Source organism: Vulpes vulpes, chromosome 7 (assembly GCF_048418805.1).
Source record: "Vulpes vulpes isolate BD-2025 chromosome 7, VulVul3, whole genome shotgun sequence".
In the NCBI taxonomy this organism is placed as follows: Eukaryota; Metazoa; Chordata; class Mammalia; order Carnivora; family Canidae; genus Vulpes; species Vulpes vulpes.
This window is the reverse complement of record NC_132786.1, coordinates 7,675,490-7,698,373: the sequence shown is the minus strand read 5'-3', so window position 1 is coordinate 7,698,373 and position 22,884 is coordinate 7,675,490. Positions and strand designations below refer to the sequence as shown.

Genomic DNA, 22,884 nt, shown 5'->3' with positions numbered 1-22,884 from the left:
GGGGATAATAATAACTAGTGGCTAAGGGCTCAGGCTGTGGAGTCAGGCTGCTGGCATTTGCATCCTGGCTTTATTACTTACAAATTCGGAGAGTCTTCTTGGGTGTGTTACATAACCTCTATCTATTTCACTTTCCTTAAATATTAAAACAGAGTTAATGCCACTACTACCACATAGACTAGTTGCAGATTATAAATTATGTATTAAGTATTGAGTTCTTAAAAGATGGCATGGCATAGTACATAGTAAGATCTCCATAAATGTTAGATACTGCCTTAGGAATAGGGTTGTTGTAGTGGTTGAATGAGATAACCAATGTAAAGCCTCTGACACATGAGAGATATGCAGTAGATTGAAAACCTTACTTGATCATTAGATCCCTAAGAAGTACATCACCTCTTTTTTTTTGCTACAAAATTATAGTAATTTTGCATTGAAAATTAATGTCTGTCTTAACTGTACTATATTTACAAAACTTTTTAACTTAATTTTATTGACATATAATTAACAAACAATGTTACATTAGTTTCAGATGTACAACGTATTGATTCAACAATTCTATACATCGATTTAACAATTCTATATGCTACTCCCCATGATAAGTGTAGTCACCAACTGTCACCGTACAATGTTATTACAGTATTATTCACTGCATTTCCTATGTTGTACTTATTATCTCCATGACTTTTTATTTTCTAATTGTAAGTTTCTACCTCTTAATCCCCTTTATCTGTTTCACCCATCCCACCTCCCCTCTGGCGACCACCACTTTGGTCTCACACATCACTGCTGTTTGAAGGTCATGATGCATGTATACATGTAACAAAGAGCATTTGGATTTTCAGTTGGCAGAGCTTTTTTTGAAAAAACCTGGGGAATTCTTTATAATAGATTTACACCTAGATTTATCCCTCTTTTAATGAAAACTTACTGAATACATGCAATGTGTTAGATATTGCAGCCAATTCTCTGAAGACTATAACAGTTGACCCTGCCCAGAACTAAGAACTGTGAACTCAAAGCTACATAATTGGGATACAAATAACTCGTGCCATGCTGAGCTGCTGGGTTCTAGAGACATACAGAGTATTTGGGAAATCCCACTGAGGGGGAGATCACATCTAGCTGGAGGAACAGGTCACTTAAGACACTAATCACTTAGGGATGCTTGCGTGACTCAGCAGTTGAGCATCTGACTTTGGCTCAGGGTATGGTCCTGGAGTCCCAGGATCAAGTCCCGGGATGAGTCCCACATTGGACTCCCTGCGTGGAGACTGCTTCTCCCTCTGCCTGTGTCTCTGATTCTCTCTCTGTGTGTGTCTCATTAATAATTAAATAAAATATTAAAAAAAAGAGACTAATCACTTAAGCGAGTCTTAAAGTCTTAGGAGGACATTCATAGAAAAAGACAGGAAAAGAGGGCATTTCAGGAGTCAGAATCAGCATGAACAGAAGTCTGAATTTAGGGAGATAGGGATAGCATTTGGTAAGTAAGCATTTGGCAAATAGTAAGTAGTCCAGAATGAGGATAGGACAGGGTGAGTGTACACAGAAAATTGGCTGTATATAACTGGGAGGGTGGCTCATGGATTAAGTATGACAGATTATGATTACAGTTGTTACATTTATTCCTTGTTTCACTGGTTTCCAGGAGGAGAGATTGTCCCTAAACACTCCTGACCTGTTGACCTACTCCCTCCCCTACTCCTATTGTAAGGTGAAGGGATCTTTCTGCTTCATGAGTTCAGGGACAGAAACCAAGCCTAGCTCCTTCTTTTGCCTTCTTTTGTTTCTTTGAGAGCCAGAGACCCACAAGAAGGCCAGAAACCATGTGGTGGATTTTGCAGAGGCAGAGTGAGAAAAGGAATGAGGGGTTGGGGGAAGCCTAGGGTCCTTTTTCCCCCCTGTTTGGGATGTTCTGATGCCATCTATCTAAGCCTTGTATTTCAGCCAACTTTTACCAGTGATAGACTCCCATATATTTATTTATATTTACATGTTTATCTCCATCTGTTTCTCTTCCTTTGTTGTGTGTTCTTGGAGATGTTGTGTCATAACATAACAAGACATAACCTCATACTATCAATATCCTGTTAGTATAGTAGAACACACCTGAAAGCTTATCTCCAATGCCATAGGATAGTAGGTGGACATACCCAACCTCCTTCCCTCTGAGGGTGTTCTTGAACCTGCCATCAGGGGAGCTGGTCATCAGAAAAAGCAGTTTTCTCTGTCCTGCCTCCATCTTCCCAGCAAATCATTTTTACCAATCTGATAGGTGAGAAATGATATTTTATAATTTTAATGTCAATTTCTCTTATAATGAGTGAAGATTAACATCATTTTTGTAAGGACTATTAATGTATATTTTTTTGAGGACAATTTATTTATATTTTTTTTACTTTCTTCTGTTAGGTTTTAATCTATTTTCTTGGTTTTAAGAGCTTTTTATATGTTAAGGAGATTAGCTTTTTACCTGTGATATAGTGTATCAATATTTTCTCCATATTTGTTTGTTGTGTTTGATTTACCTTAGGGTCACTTTGACAAGCAATAGCTGGACTTTAAAAAATATTCATGTGGTCAAATTTATCATCTATTTTATGTCTCTTGATTTTGTATCACAGTGAGAGTCTTTCCATACTCCGAGATTATAAAGGAAATTTACCTATTTTTCTTTTTCCCATTTTCAAATTTACATCTCACCCTCCTTTAGAGTTTACTCTAGAATAAGATATATGCATAAAATTTACTGAGCATCTATTATGTGCCAAAATGAAATAGTTTCTTCAAGGATATGTATAAGTCTCAAAATATCAGGATTTGTAGGTTTTAACAGATCATGCAGGACAATTCATTATTCATAAGAAACCTTCTATAAAGGTAATATTTTGTATTCATAATGAACACTAGTCTAGAAATCAGGTGACTCTGGTCACTAGAACTGATTTGCTACTAAATTTCTTTGTGACCTTGAGTAAGTCATTCAACTTCCTATTCACTAATAATAAATATTGTCTACCCTACATTTCAAAGATATTCTTAATTTACATTAACCAAATTACTCTGTGTCTCTCATGGATAAATAAATCTTAAAAAATAAATAAGGGGCACCTGGGTGACTCAGTGGTCAAGCATCTGCCTTTGGCTCAGGTTGTGATCCTGGGGTCCTGGGATCGAGTCCCCCATTGGGCTCCTCACAGGGAGCCTGCTTCCTCTGCCTATGTCTTTGCCTCTCTCTCTCTCTCTGTCTCTCATGAATAAATAAATAAAATCTTTAAAAGTAAAAAATAAATAAGTATATTGGTAAAAATTAAAACACTCCTTTAGGAGAAAGGTAACATTTTTACAGTTTGTTATGACAGTAAGTAACTCAGTTGAACAAGAAATAAAGTAGATTGAATATATGTTATGTTGAAAAAATTATCTCCTTTACATAAGAAAGTTTAAAGTAAATATAAAGTTTTAAAAGTTTATTGCTTATCTTTGTTTATAAGAGCAGCAAAGTTTATTGAAGAAAAACTGAAAGACTAAAAAAACAGTAAACAAACAGTAATATCACCCATAGCCTAAAAAATAGCTCAAGAGAAAACATTTCATAACAACAGAAGAATGTAGCCCTGCAGCAGGACTTTGCAAACAAAGCACAAAACTTGAGAGCCATGCATAAAATGATTGAAATGCTGTGTAATTAAAAAATTTATTTCATGGCAAAGCATAGTCAAAATCAGAAGGCAATGAGCAAACAAAGATATTTCTAATGCATATGAGACTAAAAGAGTATAAGAGTATATTTACTTCATTGTGTACAAAAATGTGTTAAAAATCATAAGAAAAAAAATCATAAGAAAAGCCAACAAAACAATAGAAAAATAGTAAGTATATAAGGAGGCAGTTTTCAGAGAAACAAATACAAAAGGCTTTAAAAACTGTGAAAATACACTCAACTTCACTTACCATGAAAGAGAAGCAAAGATACATAGATATAGGTGTAGATATAGATATTATTTTGAAGATTTTAAAAATTTGTTTATTCATGAGAGACACACAGAGAGAGGCCAGAAACAGGCAGAGGGAGAAGCAGGCTCCCTGTGGGGAGCCCAATGCGGGACTCCATCCCAGGACCTCGGGACCACGACTTGAATCAAAGGCAGATGCTCAACTGTTGAGCCACCCAGGCATCCCCAATACTTATTTTTATTTCAGTTTGGTCTGCGCCCAACATGGGGCTTGAACTCACAACTGCAAGATCAAGAGTCACATGCTTTACTGACTGAGCCAGCCAGGACCGCTATATAATTGAACCCTTGATATATGCTATAACTAAGAAAAAAGAAAATGATTTATTTTCCTGATACAGATGGAGAACTGGCATTGAAAAGAAATAATAACAGCAAACTGAACACACACACACACACACACATATAATTATTAACTGTAAAAAATGCCATGAGAAAAAGTGATGTGTGAAATGAGAGCATTTCACAGAATGTGTCAGAGAAAGCATTCCTGAGTAAGTGACCTTTGAGTAGGGGCTGCAGGATGACTAAAAGTTAACTAGGAAAGGTGGGTGGAAAGGGGAGGAAACATTGAAGAGATAAGAATAGTATGTTCAAAGGCCCTGAGGCAGGAGGAGAGAGCAAAACTTGTGCAGCAAGCAGAGAGAATATTAGGGTATCTGGAGGAAAGGAAACAAAAAGGTGAGAGTATGACATGGAGAAGTGGACAGAGCCATATTACCATACAACCCTGAAGGGCATTTGCAAGGCAGGCAGGTTCAAAACAGTGAAATATGCTTATTTTGGCTATTTGAAAAATAATTAGATACATAAAAGTTAACAGCTGGTCGGCTATTAAGCTATCAGGCCGGGTCTTGGTCAGCAGTGAAGTGAACAAGCTAGGATAGGAGCCAGTACACAGAAGCCGTCATTTGCTCATTAATACAATAGTCTGCTTTAATTTCTCTCAGCAGTGTTGTTTAGTTTTCAGTGTACAAGTCTTTCACCTCCTTGGTTAAACTGTATTTTAAGGTATAAGTAAAAGGTGTTTAGGTAATAGGTCTTTCATTCTTCAGGTGTTACTGCGAATGGAATTGTTTTCTTAATTTTCTTTTCTGATCATTCCAGGCTGTTTTTTTTTTAATAAATTAATTTTTTATTGGTGTTCAATTTACCAACATACAGAATAACACCCAGTGCTCATCCCGTCAAGTGTCCCCCTCAGTGCCCGTCACCCCTTCACCCCAACCCCCCACCCTCCTCTCCCACCACCACCCCTAGTTAATTTCCCAGAGTTAGGAGTCTTTATGTTCTGTCTCCCTTTCTGATATTTCCCACACATTTCTTCTCCCTTCCCTTATATTCCCTTTCACTATTATTTATATTCCCCAAATGAATGAGAACATACACTGTTTGTCCTTCTCCGATTGACTTACTTCACTCAGCATAATACCCTCCAGTTCCATCCACATCGAAGCAAATGGTGGGTGTTTGTCGTTTCTAATGGCTGAGGAATATTCCATCGTATACATAAACCACATCTTTATCCATTCATCTTTCGATGGACACCGAGGCTCCTTCCACAGTTTGGCTATTGTGGACATTGCTGCTAGAAACATCGGGGTGCAGGTGTTCTGGCGTTTCATTGCATCTGAATCTTTGGGGTAAATCCCCAGCAGTGCAATTGCTGGGTCGTAGGGCAGGTCTATTTTTAACTCTTTGAGGAACCTCCACACAGTTTTCCAGAGTGGCTGCACCAGTTCACATTCCCACCAACAGTGTAAGAGGGTTCCCTTTTCTCCGCATCCTCTCCAACATTTGTTGTTTCCTGCCTTGTTAATTTTCCCCATTCTCACTGGTGTGAGGTGGTATCTCATTGTGGTTTTGATTTGTATTTCCCTGATGCAAGTGATGCAGAGCATTTTCTCATGTGCTTGTTGGCCATGTCTATGTCTTCCTCTGTGAGATTTCTCTTCATGTCTTTTGCCCATGACACGAGGCTGGTTCAACATTCATAAAACAATCAATGTGATTCATCATATCAGCAAGAGAAAAACCAAGAACCATATGATCCTCTCATTAGATGCAGAGAAAGCATTTGACAAAATACAGCATCCATTCCTGATCAAAACTCTTCAGTGTGTAGGGATAGAGGGAACTTTCCTCGACATCTTAAAAGCCATCTACGAAAAGCCCACAGCAAATATCATTGTCAATTTTCCTTCTGTTACTGATTTTTAGTTTTATTCATTATAGATAGTCAGAAAATATACTTTGATTTCAATCTTTGTAACCCTGTTGAGACTTCTGGCCTAATCTATGAACTGTCTTGGAGAATGCTCCATGTGCACTTGAGAAGAATGTGTATTCTGCTTTTACTGGGTGGTCTGAACTCTTTTTTTTTAGGCCTAGTGAGTTTATCCTGTTCAAGTTCTTTATTTTCTTATTAGTATTGTGTTTAGTTGTTTTATTGAAAATGGGATATTGAAGTTCTGCCTTCAGTTCTATTAACATTTCATATAATAGGGTGGCGGGCATGATGGCAGAGGAGTAGGGTCCCCAAGTCACCTGTTCCCACCAACTTACCTAGATAACTTTCAAATCATCCTGAAAACCTACAAATTCGGCCTGATTTAAAGAGAGAAACAGCTGGAATGCTACAGAGAGGAGTTCACGCTTCTAACAAAGTAGGAAGAGGAAAAAAAAATCCAGTGGGGGAGGAGCCCCGCGAGAAGCCGGGCTAAGGGGGGCAGCGAGAGCCTCCAGGACAGGAATGTGCAGCCCTGGAGAAGCAGCAACTTTAAAAATCCACACCAGATTCTCCCCAGACGGAAAGGCACTTAGCAGGGAGCTTGGGCAGGATCCCAGGAGGGGAAGTGGAGCCCCCAGGTTCCCGGGGTCACTAACAGAGGAGGTGCACCCAGGGGAGAGCGCCCCACACCCCAGAGTCGAGCTCCCTAAGGGGCTGCAGTGGCGCCCAGCGGGGCCCTGGGAGCAGCTTGGGCGGTGGCTCGGGCAGAGGGGGCTGCGTGGGAAGGGGGCTGCGCGGCCCCAGAGCGATCCCAGCGGTGCGGGTCCTAGAGCCCAGGGTGCCGGGGGACACAGCCCAGGATCCGGTGCTCCGCTTGGGACAGGCGGAGGCCAGGAGGGCACAGGACAGTGAGGATGCTCCTGCCACTGGGCGCCCCCAGCTGTGCAGATAAGTGCTCCCCGCCCCTGGAGCATACAGGCGCCTGTGGACTGGGAGCTGCGGTAGTTACTGCGGGAGCTGACTCTAGGACTGGAGAGCTGGCCACCAACGGTGGGGTTGTGGGTTGTTCATCCTGGTGTCACCTGGTGCGGGGCGGGGGGCGGCTGCCAGGGAACAGGCCTCCCAGGGTAAACAGCTCCCACTAAGCCGTGCACCTGAGAATCAGCACAGCAGCCCCTCCCCCAGAAGACCAGCTGGAAGGACAGGGGAAGAGCAAGTTCTGGACGGAGCAGCGCTGGAAAGCTCTAGGGGAAGTCGAGGGATTTACAGTATACAGAATCAGAGGATACCCCTCCTGGTCTTTTTCTGTTTTGTTTTGTTTTGTTTTTTTTCTTTTTTTTGTTCCTTTTTCCAGTACAACTCAGTTTTAGCCACTCTGCACTGAGCAAAATGACTAGAAAGAGGAACTCACCACAAAAGAAAGAATCAGAAACAGTACTCTCTGCCACAGAGTTACAGAATTTGGATTACAATTCGATGTCAGAAAACCAATTAGAAAGCTACCAGTGGCTCTGGAAAGAAGCATAAAGAATTCAAGAGACTTCATGACTGCAGAATTTAGATCTAGTCAGGCCTAAATTAAAAATCAATTAAATGAGTTGCAATCCAAACTGGAGGTCCTAACGATGAGGGTTAATGAGGTAGAAGAAAGAGTGAGTGACATAGAAGACAAGTTGATGGCAAGAAGGAAGCTGAGGAAAAAAGAAAAATAATTAAAAGACCACGAGACCATTTAAGGAAAATAAAGGACAGCCTCAGAAGGAAATATATATATATATATATATATATATATATATATATATATATATATAAGATTTTATTTATTTACTCATGAGAAACATAGGGAGAGAGAGAGGCAGACACAGGCAGAGGGAGAAACAGGCTCCATGTAGGGAGCCTGACATGGGACTCAATCCCGGGTATCCAGGATTGTGCCCTGGGCTGAAGTCTGTGCTAAATCACTGAGCCACCTGGGCTGCCCAAAAAATCTATGTTTAATTGGGGTTCCAGAGGGCACAGAAAGAGAGGACCAGAAAGCATATTTGAACAAATCATAGCTGAGAACTTCCATAATTGGGGAGGGAAACAGCATTCAGATCCAGGAGATAGAGAGATCACACCTAAAATCAATAAAAACCATTCAATACCTCGACATTTAATAGTGAAACTTGCAAATTCCAAAGATAAAGAGAATGCTTAAACCAGCAAGAGACAAGAGATCCCTAACTCATATGGGGAGAAATATTAGATTAGCAGTAGGCCTCTCCACAGAGACCTGGCAGGCCAGAAGGATATACTCAGGGTCCTAATGAAAAGAACATGCAGCCAAGAAGACTCCATCCAGCAAGGCTCTCATTCAGAATAGAGGGTGAGATAAAGAGCTTCCAAGATAGACAGAAACTGAAAGAATATGTGACCACCAAACAAGCTCTGCAAGAAATATTAAGGGGCACTCAGTAAAAGAAAGAGGAAGCCCAAAGAAATAAGCCACAAAAACAGGGACTGAATAGGTATTATGATGACACTAAATTCATATCTTTCAATAGTAACTCTGAACTCGAATGGGCTTAATGACCCCATCAAAAGGCGCAGGGCTTCAGACTGGATAAAAAAGCAAGACCCATCTATTTGCTGTCTACAAAAGACTCATTTTAGACCTAAGAACACCTCCAGCCTGAAAATGAAAGGTTGGAGAACCATTTACCATTCAAATGATCCTCAAAAGAAAGTAGGGCTAGCAATCCTTATATCAGATAAAGTTTATCCCAAAGACTGTAGTAAGAGATGAAGACGAACACTATATCATACTTAAAGGGTCTATCCAACAAGAGGACCTAACAATCATGAATATTTATGCCCCTAATGTGGGAACTGCCAAGAATATCAATCAATTAATAACCAAAGTAAAGACATAATTAGATAATAATACACTTATACTAGGAGACTTCAACAAGGCACTTTCTGCAAATGACAGATCTAAGCACAACATCTCCAAAGAACGAAGAGCTTTAAATGATACACTGGACCAGATGGATTTCACAGATATTTATAGAACTTTACATCCAAATGCAACTGAATACACGTTCTTCTCAAGTGCGCATGGAACTTCCTCCAGAATAGACCACATACTGGGTCACCAATCTGGTCTTGACCAATACCAAAAGACTGGGATCATCCCCTGCATCTTTTCAGACCATACTGCTTTGAAACTAGAACTCAATCACAGGAAGAAATTTGGAAGATATTCAAACACATGGAGGTTAAAGACCATCCTGCTAAAAGATGAAAGGGTCAACCAGGATATCAGAGAAGAATGAAAAAGATTCATTCAATGAGAATGAAGATATAACCATTCAAAATCTTTGGGATACAGCAAAAGCAGTCCTGAGAGGAAAATACATTGCAATACAAGCATCCCTTAAAAAATTGGAAAAAACTCAAATACACAAGCTAAGAAACTGGAGCACCTAAAGAAACTGGAGAAAGAACAGCAAATAAAACCTACACCCAGCAGAAAAAGAGAGTTAATAAAGATTCGAGCAGAACTCAATGAAATAGAGATCAGAAGTACTGTAGAGCAGATCGACAAAACCAGGAGTTGGTTCTTTGAAAGAATTAATAAGATAGATAAACCATTAGCCAACCTTATTAAAAACAAAAGAGAAAAATATTTTTTTTGAGAAAAATATTTTAATTAATAAAATCACGAATTAAAAGGAGAGATCACAACCAATACCAAGGAAATACAAATGGTTTTAAAAACATATTATGAGCAGCTATATGCCAATAAATTAGGCAATCTAGAAGAAATGGGCGCATTTCTGGAAAACCACAAACTTGCAAATGGAACAGGAAGAAATAGAAAACCTGAACAGGCCAATAACCAGGGAGGAAATTGAAGCAGTCATCAAATACCTCCCCAAACACAAAAATCCAGGGCCAGATGGCTTCCCAGGGGAATTCTATCAAACATTTACAGAAGAAACACTACCTATTCTACTAAAGCTGAAAGATAGAAAGGGATGGAGTACTTCCAAACTTGTTCTATGAGGCAGCATCACCTTAATTCCAAAACCAGACAAAGACCCCACCAAAAAGAATTATAGACCAACCTCCCTGATGAACACAGATGCAAAAATTCTCAAAAAGATACTAGCCAGTAGGATCCAACAGTACATTAAGAAGATTATTCACCATGACTAAGTGGGATTTATCCCCGGGATGCAAGGCTGGTTTGACACTCATAAAGCAATCAAGGTGATAGATCATATCAACAAGAGAAAAAACAAGAACCATATGATCCTCTCAATAGATGCAGAGAAAGCATTTGACTAAATACAGAATCTATTTCTGATCAAAGCTCTTCAGAGTATAGGGATAGAGGGAACATTCCTCGGCATCTTAAAAGCCATCTATGAAAAGCCCACAGCAAATATCATTGTCAATGGGGAAACACTGGGAACCTTTCCCCTAAGATCAGGAACATGACAGGGATGTCCACTCTCACCACTACTATTCAACATAGTCCTAGAAGTCCTAGCCTCAGCAATCAGCCAACAAAAAGAAATAAAAGGCAATCAAATTGGCAAAGAAATAGTCAAACTCTCCCTCTTCACAGATGACATGATACTGTACCTAGAAAACCCAAAAGACTCAACCCCAAGATTGCTAGAACTCATACAGCACTTCACCAGTGTGGCAGGATACAAAATAAATGCCCAGAAGTCAGTGGCCTCTCTATACACGAACAATGAGACTGAAGAAAGAGAAATTAAGGAGTCAATCCCATTTACAATTGCACCCAAAAGCATAAGATACCTAGGAATAAACCTAACGAAAGAGGTAAAGGATCTATACCCTCAAAACTACAGAACACTTCTGAAAGAAATTGAGGAAGACACAAAGAGGTGGAAAAATGGTCCATGCTCATGGATTGGAAGAATTAATATTGTGAAAATATCAATGCTACTCAGGGCGATTTACACCTTCAATGCAATCCCTATCAAAATACCATAGACTTTCTTCAGAGAGTTGGAACAAATCATCTTAAGATTTGTGTGGAATTGGAAAAGACCCCGAATAGCCAGGGGAATATTGAAAAGGAAAACCAGAGCTGGGGGCATCACAATGCCAGATTTCAGGTTGTACTACAAAGCTGTGGTCATCAAGACAGTGTGGTACTGACACAAAAACAGACACATAGATCAATGGAACAGAATAGAGAATCCAGAAGTGGACCCTCAACTCTATGGTCAACTAATATTTGACAAAGCAGGAAAGACTATCCACTGGAAAAAAGACAGTCTCTTCAATAAATGGTGCGGGGAACATTGGACATCCACGTGCAGAAGAATGAAACTAGACCATTCTCTTACACCAGACACAAAGATAAACTCAAAATGGATGAAAGATCTAAATGTGAGACAAGATTCCATCAAAATCCTAGAGGATAACACAGGCAACACCCTTTTTGAACTTGGCCACAGCAACTTCTTGCAAGATACATCCATTAAGGCAAGAGAAACAAAAGCAAAATGAATTATTGGGACTTCATCAAGATAAGAAGCTTTTGCACAGCAAAAGAAACAGTCAACAAAACTAAAAGACAACCTACAGAATGGGAGAGGATGTTTGCAAATGACGTATCAGATAAAGGGCTAGTATCCAAGATCTATAAAAAAATTATTAAACTCAACAGCAAAGAAACCAACGATCCAATCTGGAAATGGGCAAAAGACATGAACAGAAATCTCACAGAGGAAGACACAGACATGGCCAACATGCACATGAGAAAATGCTCCGCATCACTGGCCATCAGGGAAATACAGATTGAAACCACAATGAGATCCCAGCAGTGAGAATGAGGAAAATTGACATGGGAGGAAACAACAAATGTTGGAGAGGATGTGTAGAAAGGGGAACCCTCTTGCACTGTTAGTGGGAACATGAACTGGTACAGCCACTCTGGAAAACTGTGTGGAGGTTCCTCAAAGAGTTAAAAATAGAACTACCCTAGGGCCCAGCAATTGCACTGCTGGGGATTTACCTCAAAGATACAGATGCAGTGAAATGCCAGCACACCTGCACCCCGATGTTTCTAGCAGCAATGGCCACAATAGCCAAATTGTGGAAGGAGCCTCGGTGTCCATAGAAACATGAATGGATAAAGAAGATGTGGTCTCTGTATACAATGGAATATTCCTCAGCCATTAGAAACGACAAATACCCACCATTTGCTTCGACGTGCATGGAACTGGAGGGTATTATGCTGAATGAAGTAAGTTAATTGGAGAAGGACAAACATTATATGGTCTCATTCATTTGGGGAATATAAAATTAGTGACAGGGAATAAAGGGGAAAGGAGAGAAAATTAGTGAAAATATCAGAAAGGGAGACAGAACATGAGAGACTCCTAACTCTGGGAAATGAACTAGGGGTGGTGAAAGGGGAGGTGGGTGGGGGTTGGGGTGACTGGGTGATAGGCACTGAGGGGGGCACTTGATGGGATGAGCACTGGGTGTTATGCTATATGTTGGCAAATTGAACTCCAATAAAAATAAATAAATAAATAAATATCTTTAAAATAAAATAAAATCCTTTAAAAAACATTTCATATAGTCTAGGGCTTGTTGTTTGGAATATGTATTATTATAATCATGGTTTTTTTTCCTGAATTGATTTTTTTATTAATATGTAATGTCTTTTGTCTCTTATAACAGTTTTTGATTCAGTCTATTTTGTCTAATATTAGTATTTTCACTTTGGTTCTATTTTTGTTAGTATTTGTATGGAATATTTTCTTCCATCTGTTCATGCCCAACTTATTTATCTATTTTGATGTAAAGTGAGTTTCATGTAGACAGCATGAGTAGTTGGCTCATTTAAAGAAACTCATCCTGCTAATCTCTGCAGTTTGGTAGAAGAGTTTAGTACATTTACATTTAAAGTAGTTGCTGATTTGTAAATCAAATCATGTAAATGTAAATTAGTTTACATTTAAAGGAAGTTGCTGATAAGGAAAGGCAGTTACTTCTGCCATTTTGCTGTTTTCCGTAGGTCTTACACATTTTTCCTTTCATTTCTGTCATTTCTCCATTTTCTTCCATTGCTGCCTTCTGATTTGTTGAGTTGATTTTTTTGTAGCTGTTTGATTCCCTTCCTGCTTCCTTTTGTGTATATATTTTTAGTTATTTTATTTCTGGTGATTATACTTAAACATAAGTTTATAACATTATAGTTTGAATTGATACCAACTTAAGTAAACACAAAAACTATTCTATTTAGCACCATTCCCCTCTTTTATTTTTTCACAGATTATATCATTATATAGAATTTGCTCCTGAAAATATATTTATTATTATTTTTATGCATTATTCTTTCAATCTATGTATAAAATAAAAAGGAATTATAAAATCAAAAAATACAATAAAAGTGGCTTTTATTAGCCCACATAGTTACCTTTTCTTACATTTTTATTTTATTTATTTATTCGTATTTAAATTCAGTTAGCCAACATACAGTACATTAGTAGTTTCACATGTAGTTTTCAATAATTTATCAGTTGCATATAATACTCAGTGCTTGTCACATCATGTGCCGTCCTTAATGCCCATCACCCAGTTACCCCATACCCCAACCCACTTCCCCTTCAGCAACCCTTAGTTTCCAAGAGTTAAGAGTCTCTCATGTTTGTCTCCCTCTCTGATTTTTTTTTCCCATTCAGTTTTCCCTTACTTCCCTTATGGTTCTTTGCACTATTTCTTGTATTCTGCATATGAGTGAAACCATAGGATAATTATCTTTATCCAATTAACTTATTTCACTTAGCATAATACTCTCCAGTTCTATCCATGTTGATGTAAATGGTAGTTATTCATCCTTTCTTATGGCTGAGTATTTTTTCACTATACACACACACACACACACACACACACACACCATATATTTTTTATACATTCATTTATCAGAAGAGATCTTGGCTCCTTCCACCATTTGGCTATTGTGAACATTGGCACTATGAACACTGGGGTGCAGGTGCTCCTTTGTTTCACTACATCTGTATCTTTGGGGTAAATATCCAGTAGTGCAATTGCTGGGTCATAGGGTAGCTTTATTTCACCTTTAGTGAAGATCTTTATATTTTCAGTTTCAAGTTACTATCTGGTGTCCTTTGATTCCAACCTGAAGTACTCCTTTTAGCATTTCATTTAAGACAAGTCTACTGATAGCACACTGTCTCACCTTTTATTTATCTGAGATTGTCTTCATTCCTCCCTCATTTTTAAAGGACAGTTTTGCTAGATTCAGAATTTTTGGTTGACATTTTTTTCTTTCAGCACTTTAAATATGCAATACCAATGCCTATTATAATTTTTGATGAAAAATTGGCTGTTAATCTTCTGAAGATTCCTGTATGTGAGAAGTTGCTTCTCTCTTGCTGCTTTCAGGATGCCCCCCCCCCCATTTTTTTGATCTTTTTACTGATTATAATGTGCCTTGGTGTAGATCTCCCTGAGTTTATCCTACATATAATAAAAGATTAGGGTCTTCTCAGGTCTTTTCTGAGCATGCATCTTGCCCTGTACATGTGTGTGGTTTTCTAAATCCCCCAGTATATGCAGATGCTTTTAAATTTCTTAATTTCCCAAAGACACCTTACCCAACCTCGATGGTTTATTTTATGTCTCAACAATAATCTTTTGCCCCAGATCTGCTCTGCTTCCTTAGAGACTGAGGTTCCACAATGAGAATGCATATTACCATTTTCAAGACTTCTGCTAAGTGAGGAAGAGTGTGGGCAAGGGTAAGTAAAAATACCACAAAGCTTTCCCCGCATTTTTAAATAGTTTGTTTGCTTGAATTGGTGTTTCCATGGTTGCTATAAATCTTTGAGTGTTTCCAGAGTTCTGATAGTTATTTCTGACAGTTTCTGCTTGTTTTCTGTTGTTTCTGTGGAGGGACATGAGCTTGGAGCTCTCTGTTCATCATTGTGCTCACATCATCACTCATTTCTGGTGTGTGGATTTTTTATGTGTATCTTGGAATTGTTTATGATGCCTTCCACTTGAGGGTATCTGGGTTCTGTAGGGCCAAATATAATCAGGGAGTTGCACAGAAGAAAGCAAGACATGGTTTGAACTGTTTTTTTGGTAACCAGGACTTGGGGATTTGGGGGAAGGCAGCCTGGGGGCTGAGAAACTCCTGACATGGGAGATTTCAAGTTTGGCTATTAAAAAAACTTTCAGGAGTTCTAAAATTTGATTAGCCTTGGGGGAGAAGAGCTGAAAGTTTTTCTGGTTTCCCCTTGACTGCATCCCTAGGGTTTCTCTGAACTTGGACACATTTAGTTCCTCAGTGTAAAACTCTCCTTGGGGACAATGAAGAGAAGGAAAGAAGGAGAGAGGAATTCAGAGAGAGATAATTGAGCTTCCATGTCACTATTATTATTGAACTTTCTCTTAAGTACTTGAAGAAGACAGTTTTATCTTACACTGAGTGAGGACAGCAGTAGCTTTCTCTGGGCCACAGAGTGTGCTCCGTACTAGTCCCGGAGGGAGTAGGCTGGGCTGATCCTTGGAGAGCCATAGAATATTCCAGTTTAGTCTCTTTCTCTAGAGGTGAGTATCTGTCAGGCTTCTCCTCTGTGAAGGAGAGAGTAAGAAAGGATCATCATGGGAAGTTCTGGGCTTGGCTGCTCTCTAGTCTAGAACAAGGACACCTACAGCCTGAAGAGTGGTGAGATGGGCAGCAGAGTAGATGGGCTTATCTTCAAATCCTCCATGCACAGCAGAGAGCAGATTCAACTCTTCCCTGACTCAATGCTGGACATAGGCACAGACCCTTGCTCCTGTCAGGACCCTCCTGTGTCCATTCTTTGCATCTGGTCCTGGATAAACAAAAATTATGGGAAGAGACTATTGAGCTCCCCTGGTAATTCTGTCCCTGATCCTTGTTACCCAGTTTTCATTTTCTAGGCATACCCAGAGAGGGGATGGCATATTGACCAGGCAGTATTTCAGTGAAGACCAAAGGGAAAAGAAGCAGAGTTTGCTTCAAAAATTGACCATAGCCAGGACTAGATAAGCTTTCTTCACAAATTCATTCCTTAATTGATTGACTAATTGATTTATTCATTTAAAAATATTAACCCAGTGTCAGAAACAATAAGCAAGCATTACAAAGTTTCTGCTTTGACAGTTGTTTACACTGCTAAATAGGAGGAAATAAACAAAAAGTAAAAACACAATTTTAGATGAAAGCAAAGAATATATATAGATCCTGGTGACTGATAAAGGGTAGAATGTGTTCTTTTAGAAAGGATCATGAGGAAAGGTTCTCTGAGCCTGAGTTTTTGAGCAAAGACCTGAAGGAAATGAGGGATGGATCCCAGAAATCCTACAGGGCTCAGGTCCTTTGGTCTGTTTTATGTTAGTTACAACTGATTCTTTTAAACATGATTTTGGAGGAAAAACCTATTTGTTGGCTCAGAGGAGACTCTACTTTCTGTTAGATAGAGACCATGGCCACATGTGTGTAGGGCTTGGGCTAAGTCCAGAGTTCACACTTGATGACTTTGACTCTGCTGGATCTAGAGTTTTGAGCTCTCACAAAGGCAAAGGATGTTGATATTGGCTCTTTAGCCTCTTGTCTGCTGGTCCCAACAAGATGTGATGTGGGACTGGTAGAGGATGGCAGCTCCTCCCATGTCCTCCTCTAGTTCCTCCTAGACTATATTGGGCTAGGTTGATTGTTGGTATTAGGATTGGGAGAGAGAGGCCCTTGATTGATCAAGCTCAGGTTCTGGTTAGTCTGTCACCTATGAGAAGACATTTACCTAGGAGAAAAGCAGGACAGGCTTCCCTTTCCAAGAACAGGGAGGCAAAAAAAAAGTGGTAATTCAGTCAAGCAGCTAGCTGATCTGTAGGCTGAGAAATACTTAGTCCTTGCCCTCAAGATCTTATAGAAAACCCTTAAAGAGTTGTTCATACTCATGTCTAGCAGTGACACCAATGATGATAGAGGGAAAGGAAGAGCTTTCAAATGGATCCAGTGCAAATAGACCCTATGTCATGAAAAAGCAAAGTAAACACATACCAGCTCTTGGTAGGATTGGGCAGGAACACTTTCTATAGTGTATGATACTGGAGCAGAACTCACAGGACAGAATATTTTCAGTATATCACATAGTTTAGAACATTTAAGATGGAAGGGAATTAGTGATAAAAAGGAGCACAGTGGTCAAAGAGGCAGATTGGATGACTATTCACAGCACGATGGAAGGCAGGAAAGTCTGTGGATTGAGAGATGCAGGTGGTGTACATGGGGCAGGGGGCTGGCGCCTATGATATGCCATTGGTAACTGGGCTCATCTTCTTGGCTAAATTTAATTTTCTTGACATATCATGATTATTCTTTAAAAAAATCAGCACTGATTATGTAGAGGGAAAAGTAGAAATTCAACCCTTCCTAGTCATGTTGTGGAATCTATGAACAGGAGGGGAATATTTTCTCTATCTGAAACCATTTGGGATCAGAATCCGTGTGATCTCTTTTTTACTCTCTAGATTTCACAAGGAACAACCATTCAGAACTAAATGTTGGAGAATCGTAGTGCCACTGAATTCTATCTCTTAGGCTTTCCTGGCTCCCCAGAATTATATAATATCTTATTTGCTACCTTCTTCCTCTTCTACTCAGTGACAGTCATGGGGAACATGGTCATCATTGTGACTGTCCATGTTGATAAATGTCTGCAGTCCCCCATGTATTTCTTCCTTGGCTACCACTCTGTCCTGGAGATTCTATCTACTTCTATCCCCTTGATGCTCTGAGGGTTGCTGCTTCCTGAGATTCAGGCAGTATCTTTGACAGCATGCCATGCAGTTAAATTTGTACCTTTCTTTGGGCACATCAGAATTTATATTAATGGGATCAATGGCTGTGGACCAGTATGTGGCTATCTGTAACCCCTTGAGAAAAAACATCATTATGAACAGCCACACTTGCATCTGGGTGGTCACTGTGTCATGGGTGTTTGGGTTCCTATTTCAAATCTGGCTAGTCTTTGCCACATTTCAGCTTACCTTCTGAAAAAAAAAATGTTAGACCATTTTTTTTATGTGACCAAGGGCAACTGCTCAAATTATCCTGTGATGACAGCCTTTTCACAGAGTTTACCCTTTTTTAATGACTATATTCATTATTGTTGGTTCTTGTACCCCTACCTATAATTGTCTCCTATACCTACATCATCTTCACCTCCTCAAGATCCCCTCAGCCTCTGGGTGGAGGAAAGCCTTTTCTATGTGTGTGTCATGATTAGCAATGGCACCTGTTTGTTCCTCTGTGTGAAACCCAAGCAAACACAGGCAGCCAAGTACAACAGGTAGTGTCACTGGTGACCCCTTTTCTGAACCCATTCATCTTCACTCTTCATAATGACAAATTTATTGAGGCCTTTGGAGCTGCTATCAACTCCTCAAGGATTAGCTGCATCCTAAGGACAGTCATGGACTCATCACCGTGGACCTGAATAATGTGAAAGCACTAATTCAATCTGAAATGATCATTTTCAACACCAGGTGGTTTGGATCTACGAGAGAATTTTAAGATAATGGGAATACTTCAATATATAATTAGATGATTCCTACATGGGAGATCACGTTATTATTTTTTAATTGGATATATGTTTATACACTCTTCTGTGTCTTTAACAAGTGTAAATGTATAACATGTGATTTTTTTCCTTTTTTAGGACTCTCAGATATTTTTCTTTTTTTAGAATTCTATGCAATCTTTATTTCTGTGTTCTATATTTTAAAATCTATGGTTTTTAATTATTTATTTGTTCTTTCAATTCTTTGTTTAAATTCTAGTCAATATTAGTGTAATATTGGTTTCAGGAGTAAAATTTAGTGATTCATCATTTACATATAAGAACACCCAGTGCTCATCATAACAGGTGTCTTCCTTAATGCCCATCACCCATTTAGCCCATCACCCCACCTCCTTCCTTCAGCCCTCAGTTTGTTCTCTGTAGTTAGGAGTGTATTATGGTTTGCTTCCCTCTCTATTTTTTTCCTTCCCATATGTTCATATGTTTTGTCTCTTAAATTCTACATATGAGTGAAATAATATAGTATTTGTCTTTCTCTGACTTATTTCACTTAGCATAATGCCCTCTAGCTCCAACCATATCATTGCAAACGTTAAGATTTCATTCTTTTTGATGGCTGAATAATATTCCTGTGTGTGTGTGTGTGTGTGTGTGTGTGTGTGTGTGTGTGTGTGTGTATACCATATCTTTATCCATTCATCAATTGATAGACATTTGGGCTCTTTCCTTAGTTTGGCTATTGTTGATAATGTTGCTATAAATATCAGGGTACATGTGCCTCTTCAAATCAGTATTTTTGTATTCTTTGGTAAATACCTAGTACCGCAATTGCTGGTTTGTGAGGTAGTTCTAGTTTTAACTTTTTGAGGAAACTCCACACTGTTTTCCAGAGTGGCTACACGAGTTTGGATTCCCACCAACAGTACGAAAGTTTTCCTTTTTTCTCCACATCTTCACCAACATCTGTTGTTTCTTATGTTGTGAATTTTAACTATTTAGGTGTGAGGTAGTATTTCATCATGTTTTTGACTTGTATTTCCCTGATGATGAGTGATGCTGAGTATCTTTGTATGTGTCTGTTAGCCATCTGGATGTCTTCTTTAGAAAAATATCTGTTCATGTCTTCTGCCCATTTTTTAACTGGATTATTTATTTTTTGGGTGTTAAATTTGATAAGTTCTTCATAGCTTTTGGATACTAACCCTTTATTTGATATGTCACTTGAGAATATCTTCTCCCATTCCATAGGCTGCCTTTTAGTTTTGTTGACTGTTTCCTTTGCTGTGCAGAAGCTTTTAATCTTGATGAAGTCCCAATAGTTCATTTTTGCTTTTGTTTCCCTTGTCTCTGGTGATGTGTTTAGTAAGAAGTTGCTGCAGTGAGGAAAAAGAGGTTGCTACTTGTGTTCTCCTCTTGGATTTTGATGGTTTCCTGTCTCACATTTAGGTGTTTCATCCATTTTGAATTTATTTTTGTAGGTGGTGTAGGGGAATGGTCCAGTTCATTCTTCTACATGTGACTGTCCAGTTTTCCCAACACCCATTTGTTGAAGAGACTCTTTTTTTTTTTCCATTGGATATTCTTTCCTGCTTTGTCAAAGATTAGTTGAGCATATAGATGTGAGTCCGTTTCCGGGTTTTCTATTCTATTCCATCAATCTTTGTGTCTGTTTTTGTGCCAGTACCATAATGACTTGATGACTTTAGCTTTGTAATATAGCTTGAAGTCCAGAGTTGTGATGCCACCAGCTCTTTTTCAGGATTGCTTTGGCTTTTTGTGTGTGTGTGTGTGGTTCCAGCATTATTTATTCTAGTTCTGTGAAAAGTGCTGTTGGTATTTTGATAGGGACTGTATTAAATGTGTAGATTGCTTCAGGTAGTATAGACTATTTAACAGTATTTGTTCTAATCCATGAGCATGGGATTTTCATTTCTTTGTTCCTCTTCAGTTTCTTTCATAACTGTAGAGCAGTTGCTCTTCAAATGGGAAAAGTAAGGAAGATTATAGTTCATTCTGTGGCAGTTAATTTCTGTGTGTGATTCTGGGTATTAGGTCATCTTCCCATACTGTGCTTTCATGATTTTCTCACTGCCTAAGGCATCCTGTATTCTGTGAGTGATCACAAGTCCAACCTCAGTCCACAACCTTTTCTTGATGTTCCTGCTTCCAGATCCAATGGGGACACTCCTTCCTGTAGATCTTCTCCTCAGTTGGCAGTTGTGAGAGTGAACTCACTCTACAACCCTGCCTGCTTCCCAGCCTCAGGGCTAGATGTGTGTTAATTCAGGAACGTCTCTATGGTGGGCTTCCTCAGGGTGAGGAGGGAGGGTCTTAGAAAGAGGCATTTTCTTATCTGGTGTGACTCCCATTTTCATGCCTGCCCCAAATGTGGGAGTTCAATGGGCTGAGTTCTGGGACCTGAAGTGACAAGCATGAGCTGACCTTGCTGTGTCCCTGGGCTGAGGCAGGAGTTCAGGGAGAGCAGAACGGGCAGCTCCTGTTCACTTCTCCCCACATTCCTCACATTGTTCAGTCCTGACAGGGCATTCTATCTCCCTTCTTTCAGCTACATTTCTGTCTTCCCTTCCCTCCCCTTACAAGGACCAGGTTTACCAAGCTGTCTTTCAGCTCTACAGTGAGCTTCCTAATCCACATCTCAGTTCCTGTATTGTCCAGTTCCAGCTCCTTTCCTGTCATACCATTATCAACCAGTATCATATGACATTGGTTTACAGATACTTTTCTGTATCATTATTTGTAAACACACAAATTTGGTATTAGCAATCCAAATGTATTATCAAAAGGTGATTACTTAAAGAATTTTTGGAATTTCCATAGAGCCAGATATTATGTACCTGTAAGAACAATGACGAAGTTTTCTGTGTGCATAAGAGAAAAATATCCAAGACATACTGTTGAGTAAGAAAAGCAAAGAGCAGAACATTTAGTTTATTACCTTTTGGTAAGAAAAAAGTAAAAAAATATATTTATATTTGCATGGAGAAAAGTTTGTGAAGGGAGCCCAGGAGGCTGGTTGCTGGGGAGGTGGCTGCGAGTGGGGAATAGTGCTGGGGGTGAGGCTGTGTCTTTCTATGGTTCTTGAATTCAACTTCATACTGTGCCTTACTGAGTCAAAAATAAAAGAAATCATCCAGCTTCTAGTTGTTTGTTTCTGCAAATGTAGCAGAGAAGATGTTTTGGTAGAAAAACCCTTGCTAGGTCTGGACATTATATGGGTCTCTGTAGAACTGACTAGAGCAAGTGGGAGAATAATTGGGATGCAGTAACAGAGCTTCACATTTTTCTTATTCAGAGTCTTTGGCTAATTTTGTAGAGATGTAGAGATCATATTTAAATATTGTAGATATCGGTCTTTTGTTATACCTTTTGTCAGTTTGGGTTTTATTTTTTTTTCATTTTTTAATTGAAATCTTCTGTCATGCGGAGGTGTTAATTTTGCTGTTGTCAAATTTAATTTTTTTCTGTGATTTGTATTTGTGTTCATTGCTTTGAAAGTCTTTTCCCATTCAAAGGACCTAACAATAGTCTCTTATAATAGCTGTAGACTCTGACAATGTAGGAAAATAAAGATGAAATTAGAGAAGGAGGGCAGCACCGGTGGCTCAGTATTTAGTGCCGCCTTTGGCCCAGGGCGTGATCCTGGAGACCCGGGATCGAGTCCCACATCAGGCTCCCTGCATGGAGCCTGCTTCTCCCTCTGCCTGTGTCTCTGTGCCTCTCTCTCTCTGTGTGTCTCTCATGAATAAATACAATCTTTAAAAAAAAGAAGTTAGAGAAGGAGACAAACTGTAAGAGACTCCTAACTCTAGAAAGGAAACTGAGGGTTGCTGAAGGGGAGGTCGATGGGGGACGGGATGACTGAGTGATGGGCATTAAGAAGGGCACTTGATGTAATGAGCACTAGGTGTTATATGCAACTGATAAATCACTGAACTCTATCTCTATAATACACTATTTGCTAATTAACTGAATTTAAATAAAGTAAAATTAAATTTAA

General features: G+C 39.2%; 1 protein-coding gene and 1 pseudogene across 1 annotated transcript in view; both read left to right on the top strand.

The window, feature by feature from the left end:
* Positions 1 to 22,884, top strand: part of SSBP1 (single stranded DNA binding protein 1) — a 191,599-nt gene that overhangs the window by 124,686 nt on the left and 44,029 nt on the right. The gene's annotated exons all lie outside the window — the stretch shown is intronic.
* On the top strand, positions 17,845 to 18,830 carry LOC112907050 (olfactory receptor 9A1-like; annotated as a pseudogene).